General features: G+C 47.2%; 1 long non-coding RNA gene across 2 annotated transcripts; it reads right to left on the bottom strand.

Moving 5' to 3' along the window:
• Positions 1-217: 217 nt before the first annotated feature.
• Positions 218-5502, bottom strand: LOC127492337 (uncharacterized). 2 transcript variants are annotated; one of them, XR_011384672.1, is made up of 4 exons: positions 3137-5502; positions 664-729; positions 429-553; positions 218-304 (listed from the first exon to the last, which is right to left on the bottom strand). It is a non-coding gene; the product is annotated as an uncharacterized lncRNA (long non-coding RNA). The 2 variants fall into 2 exon arrangements; XR_011384673.1 differs by having other exon boundaries at positions 429-516.
• Between the last annotated feature and the right edge of the window lie 1590 nt (positions 5503-7092).

Below are 7092 nucleotides of genomic sequence, written 5' to 3'. Positions count from 1 at the left end.
TATCGGCACAGTAAGCCTTTAGAGCCACGTGGTCTATAAGAATCTGGGCCAAGAAAGGGTTCTTCAGTGAGAAACAAGAGAGCAGTGAGTGCCATCGTTCTTTTGCACTGACTGAGCATTACCTTGTGCCTGGCCGGACTTCCTCAGCAGCCAGGGTTCCCGAGGGCTCCAGTCATACGTCTCGCTGCTAGGTTAGGTGGTGAGCGGTCAAGGATAGTGCTAGGTTAGGTGGTGAGAGGTCAAGGACAGTAGCAAGTGAAGAGAGGAAGCCTTCCGTCTGTCAGGGCCAGACTGATGAGCTCAGCTGGGAAGTCCCAGTGACAGAAAGGGAGTGTCCGGATATCAGTTAGCATCTGTTTGGCCGCACTCCCTCTAAAGGAAAGTACCCCACCCACAACCCTTGATTTTCAGGTGGCCTCGTTACATACCGTGAGAAGGTCCTTCCCCACGCACAGCTGAGGGACCAAGATCGGGCTGGGCTGAGGCAGCCGCTGCTCCAGTGATGTAGGGCACGAACTAGCGTGCAGAGATGAACCAGGTCAATTAGCTCTCCCTTGTTGGGAATATGAATTAGGAAACATGGAGAACCCAAGCCAGTGATCAATAGGTCATGGTCTATCAAAGGTCATGTCAGAGTCAGAGAGCTGGGGAAGCCATGGTTACCTTGTGTAAGAAGAGGATGCTGGTCCCTGGGGAGGAGACTTTGGAGCAGAAACACAAAAACTGACACTTTAAGAAATGAGAAAATAAGAAACCTGGTTAAGAGCAGATTGAAAATTTCTTCTAGGTCAAGGAACATGCAGTCCTACTTGAGCAAATTTAAGAGATTCTCTATTCCTAATAATGAGATACCCATAAACAACAAAGTAGGACCAACGTTTAATGAGCTCTTATTGTGGGCAAAGTACTTACTGAGTACTTTATAGATTATTTCTAACTAAATTATACTTTATGGATTATTTCTAACTAAAATTCACAATGACACTAAAAGTTATGCATTACAGTGCCTACCCATTCTAGTTGATTATCTTCACTTTAGAGTTAAGGAAAATTAATGGACTATCTATCCATGACCTGTCTACTGTGGTTGCTACCAGTCACATGTGGCTAGTCTGAATTGGGATGTGCTGTGTTAAAAAATAAACACACACACATAATATCTTATTAATAATTTTTAGTTGCTAACATGCTGAAATGATACATGTTGGATTTAATAATGCTATAGTTTGAACATGACTTGGCTCCTGTTCTCATATAGGACTTTAAACCCCAGGGTCACGTGTTGGTGGTACTGAGAGGGTAGAGACTTGATCCGATTATGGTATGTAAGATGTGTGCCTAGGGGAAGGTCCTTAGGTCTAAAGGGCATGCCCTTGGCAGGTAGTTCTCATCCAAGAGTTGGTTGTGCAAGCCTGGGTTGGATCTCTCTGTCTCCTGCTCTCTGTGTGGTTCCCACGTCTGCACATGCTTTGTCATTGCCTTCCTGCAGCCTCACGAGATGGTTAAATCATTGAGGCCAGTCAATCTTGGACTGTGAATCTCTAAAACTGTGAGCCAAAATGAACCTCTTTCCTTCATAACTAGCTTGTCTTAGGTGTTTTTTTATAGTGATAAAAAGCTAATACAAATATAAATTGGATAAAATAAAATTTAATTAACATTAAATTTACCTTTCTTTTTACTGACTGAATATAGCTATTAGAAAATTTAAAATTATATACTTGACTCATGTTTGCAATTTACATTGTTTCTTTCAGATAGTGCTGGTCTGGTCTATTGGTTTATCTCTCTCTCTCTTTCTCTCTCTCTCTCTCTCTCTCTCACACACACACACACACACACACATGACATGAAAGGAAGAAAAGTATAAACTTCTCTTGATGAGACCATTCTGACCACTAGTCCTTATGCTGGAAAACAAATTCAACAGACACTGACCAAAAACAGGTGGTAGTCTACAAATATGGCTGCTATAATTCTTCCCCTCCCTTTAGAAGCATGCCCCCTGTGCCCACCACAAGTGCCTTTTCCTGAATCTGGGCTAGCTTTGTAACCTGGGGTGGTCCATCGAGTATGATGAGAGGATTGCCATGCCAGTTTTGGGTGCAGCCTGTAGGGAGCCAAGGCCACTTCCACTTTTATTCTTGAATATCCATAATCGGGCTGTCAAGCATTTTGGCTAGGTTCCTGAATGGGGGGAGAGAGACAGACATAGACAGACAGACAGACAGACACTATATGGAGGAGCATCTGAGTGCCAGATCTGAGTGAGGCTGCCTTAAACCATCCAGCACAGCCAAATCAGCAGTGCAACCTAATGGGTGACCCCTGCAGGTGCCAGGAGGAGCAGACAAACTACTCAGGGGAACAGAGTCCAAGAGGCAGAACAATGGGAAATAATAAATGACTCCTTTCGAGCCACTCAGTTTCGGGATGCTGTTACACAGCATGAGAGAATTAAGGTGTGCCTTCTGCAAGCTGATCTCTGTGACAGCTGCTGGGAGTGACGACACAAAGGCCACTTCCTGCCCTCAGTGGCCTAGACTCTCCAGAACAGACCGCACACGTGTATAAAAATGGCTTTAGCATCGGCTGTAGGCGGCCAGGACAGATATTTTAAGTTCAGGCTGTAGTGGTTGCTGGGAGACTTACCAGAACTTCATGCTGTCTAGAACCCCGGGATGTTCTCAGGCACAGGCCTGCCGGGTCAGTTGTCTCTGCTGGTTGACCAGCAGTCCAGTGGTTTAGACAGGGCCATGTGGGTGGCTGCCTCCACTACTGGACACCTGAAGGCCCCTTTCTTCCCCACCCAATCCTGATGAGGGCAGAGGCAGCCCCTCCAGCAGTCTACTCAAAGCCCTTCTTAAAGACACGGTCACGGGTAGCTGCTGCTCCCAACAGCGAGACCAGGCCGAGAGAAAACAAGTTGCAAACATGGGGAAATAGCACAGATACTGAACTCTTACAGTTTTTTCTCTACCTGAGCAGACTTCCAGGCATCTTCCAAAAGGTAGTACACAAGAGCCTGGGGCCGAGCGGGGAGCGGGTAAACCTCCACTTTTATTTCCAAAGGCTGGGCTCCCCCTTCCCTCTTCCTTTCTGACTGTATCCAGGATCCTCCAGCTGTCCCACTTACCCTGGCACCACAAAAGGTCGCTCTTTGTTTCAGTTCAGCCATTTGCCTCTCTGCAGCCCTCTTTCCTGGGTGACACCCACTTCATTAGGCATTGGCCCCATGCAGGTCCAGAGTCCCGCATTTACATTTCCCCGTAATAGTGAAAGGCTTGCAAGCTGTTGAAATACAAAGGCTAAACAGTGAGTAATTCAGCCAGAAAGCCTTCCCTTAAAGCTTTGAACTTGGAGCATTTCTGAGAGAGCTAAACCCTCCGCACTGGCACTGTGGACTACCACTGAAAGTGGAGGCAGAGCAAGAAGACTGAGGGAGACTCGCCCTCCACTAGTGCAGACCCTGCTGCTTCTCAGGGCTGCGTCAATAGCCCAAGGAGGAAGTTTTAGTGGTCAAAACCAAACCCACAAATCCAAGTAACTCTTTAGGTTCTGAATACAGTCAGTGTTATCAGACAAAAATCATACGTGGACAGAACTGTCCTTCGGCAACATTTCATGCCTGCAAATAGTAAAGACCTCGTGTGTTTACAAGGCTGGACAGTAATTTTGTGCCTTTAGTCTCCTCTATAATAAACTACTAAAAGTGTGTGTTTCCCTGAGTTCTGTGAGCCACCCTAGCAAATTAACCAACCCCAGCAAGGGTTTGTGGGAACCAGGATTTAACGCCTAGTTGCTCGGAAGCACATGTGCTCGCAAATGGCATCTGATGATGGGGCAATGTTGGGGTACCGAGTCCTCAACCTGTGGGCTGTGGCTGCAGGTGGAGAGAGCCAGATGGCATGGGATTGGAAGGTACCCAGGAGGTGCCTGCTGCAGAATTACTTGCTTGCTGGGTACAAAGGGTAAAAACCCATACATGCTTGGTCTCAGAAGTCTGCAGTGTTGATTGTTGAGTGAGAGAGTTAGAGAAACCACGTTTGATTCTGTCCTGTATTCACCAGAATCCTTAACCCAACTCCTTCATTAGGGTGATAGAGGAGAGAGAAGACCATGTCTTAAAGAGTTTCACTGGCTTGTCCAGACCCTAACGTAGCAGAGTTGCACGCTAAAGGCCCCCAGACCCTAACGTCAATAGCAGAGATGCACGCTAAAGGCCCCTGCTCTGACCTCCCTTTGCAGTCTCTCACAGCAGAGCACTGCCTCCTTTGAGAAGCCCCCGGGGCCCCGTGTAGCTGGTGAGAGGACGGGATCCCTGTGTGTTGTCTAGCCACACTTCCTGTGTGCCTTCTCCAGACATGGTGTAATGTCAGTGGTGGCTGCCATGACACACACCCTGTGTCCCCATCCGGTGCTGTCATGTACCTTAGGGGAGGGCTCTGCCCAAGAGCAGACCAGGAGCCAAGAGGACTAGGGAGCCCCATTCTTCTGAGCCTGGCCAGCACCGACTGCTTCCTCTCCTGGCTCGATTTTAGGATTTCCCATTCTCCTCCCTGTTGTATTTCCTGCTCCAAGTACCCTTTTCCCTAGGTCGACTCAGATGCTCTCTGATTCGGTCAAAACTAAGAATGCAGGGCACAGTGAAAACTGGCCTCAGTTCACATCACTGAGACACTAGACAAAGTAATTACCTAATCCTGCACCTCACCCATTCTGCCCCTATCCCACGACCCTGGAAGGCATTGCTTGTTTGATTTGCATTGTTCAAAGGTTCTCTTAATCAAGTTCAAATTCACATCTCCTTGATGGAAAAGGCAGGTTCAAGTAGCATTGTGTCTCTTGTGCATTGACTACTTTGTACAAAAGACCAGAGGCACACATCTTGTTGCATTGCCCACTGCTTGCCCTTCCTCCTCTTATAACCTAGTTGTCTTCTCCACTGTAAATCCTTCAAACTGATCTCTTGATTGTTCCCTGAACTTGCCTGTTGTTTTTCCACCTCAAAACCTTTGGCCCTACTACCTGCCCCCATGGGAGCCACAGCCAAACCAGGTTTATTCAGAAGTCCAGGCAGTCCAGGTGGGGAGGACTGGACAAGGCAGGGGGGGCTGTATTAGTAGGGTAGAGAAATGGGGGCCTGCTGGCTGTTATGCAGGTGGGAGGTCAACATGGATCTAAGGTTTTTTTGTCCTTGCTCCATCACCTACTTCTTTCCACCTAGCCAAAGCAGATTCATTTCTCTTCTTTTCAACACCAAATGCAGGTCAGCCTGGGCCAGCACTTTCACAGGCTTTATCTCATCCTGCAAGGCCCAGCAGAAATGTCTTATCTGTGAAGCTTTCTGGGGCTACCCCAACTGGAAGTGACCACTTCCTCCTTTCTCTTACACTTATTGTCTGAACTACTCATTTGGCACTTAATACTTCCTAGTACTTTATAATTAATCTCTCACTTGCTCATTCATTTATTTAACAAGTATTTGCTGAATGATTGTTATTTTCCAAACACTGTAGTAGATACTGGAGATACGGTGATGAAGAAGACACCTTGGTTAACCCCAAAAATCTCCGTCTAGCGGTGCAACCTGACACAGGAGGTGCTAATCCTAACAGTAGGATAGGTGCATATCCCTTCACAGGGGTCTCTGTGATGAATGAGTAGAAGATGGCTCCAAAAATATGGAGAGAGCGTATTTTGGGGAGGGACAAGAAGAACAGAGGCCCAAAGCCAAGTGTTGCCGGAGCAGAGAGTGAAGTTAAAGCACTGATTTCACAGGAAAATATTGGAAGGCATTAGATAACAGTTTAACAATGTCTCTTCTTCCTGCTGTCCCATTGAGGGTCTTCAGCAAGGGGTTTGGCACTGGACAGTGAAGGCTACCCAGTACCCAGATCCTGGATTTTGTTTCAAGAAAGAATTCAGGAGCAAATTGGAGGATAGTGAAGAGCAAGCAACCAGCATTTTATTGAGAAAGGGAAGGTACATACCCACAGAAAGAGTGGGGCATACTAAGATGGGAGTGGCTCCATCTCTGAACTGTGTTTTACATTTTATGGGTCGATAAATGAAAGGGGAGGTACATTCTAACAAACAGGAGATGCATTCTGATAAGGGGGAGAAATAGTCTTGGCTTTTCTGGGAAGTAGGTGGAGATTTGTGGGAATCTAGCTGCTGCCCCTTTTTGCTCCTTATATAACCTGATGTTTCCTTTCATGGAGGCTCCTAGGTGTGTCCTTTAGCTTGCCAAAGAATTACAATGAGCCTATAATGAATTATAGGGCAATCTAGGTCAATTTTGACCCCCAGGTGGGAGCCTGGCGGGGGAGTCTGTTTATCTTCAGAGCAAGGAGAACTGAAACCTGTATCCCGTAGGTCATGGGAGAATAGGAACTCCCTCCGACCCCAATTTGCTCAACTGCTCCCTCTACCTCCCTGTCTCAGGTTGAGTCCAGATTTTTGGTTCAAGATCACAAGCCGAAGGATGGATGAAACCAGGGAGAGATCTGAAGCAGGAAATTGTGAGGAGGACGTGGCATAACCCAAGTCAAGAGGTGTGAGGGTGGTGATAGCTGCCTGTGGGAGAACAGAATATGCCTTCCCCGATCACAGGGATTGTTGACCCGACGATGCACAAAACCTCTCTGCCCTCTGCTGTCTGCCTACAAGCAGAACACAAATGTGTAAAGGGATCCTCCCCACTCTCCCTCCCAGGAAGGACAGAAGCTCATCACTGCAGTCTCATTGGCTGGGGACAGCATCAGAGAGCCTACATAACATGCCTTGCTCACTGACCCTTTTCTGCTGTTAGTTTCCCGTGTTTTTACCACCCCACCGTTTCTCTGCCTCTGAAAGTCTGAAACTGCTTTCCTGAATCTTGTCACTTCTCGAAGCAGCCATTTTGAATTGTCTTTCATGGAGCTCTCTCTCGTGTGGTGGGCACTGCGTGTCTGCTGTAGTTTGCATGTGGTTTCTGAAACTCATCTTGAAATTTGCTTGCCATTGTAGTGGTGTTGGGAAATGGGACCTCTGGGAGGTGATGAGGTCCTTAACAGTGATTAATGCCTTCCTTGTGGGAGGGTGTTGATA

This window comes from Oryctolagus cuniculus, chromosome 1, assembly GCF_964237555.1.
Source record: "Oryctolagus cuniculus chromosome 1, mOryCun1.1, whole genome shotgun sequence".
In the NCBI taxonomy this organism is placed as follows: Eukaryota; Metazoa; Chordata; class Mammalia; order Lagomorpha; family Leporidae; genus Oryctolagus; species Oryctolagus cuniculus.
This window is presented reverse-complemented; position numbering and strand designations above follow the sequence as displayed.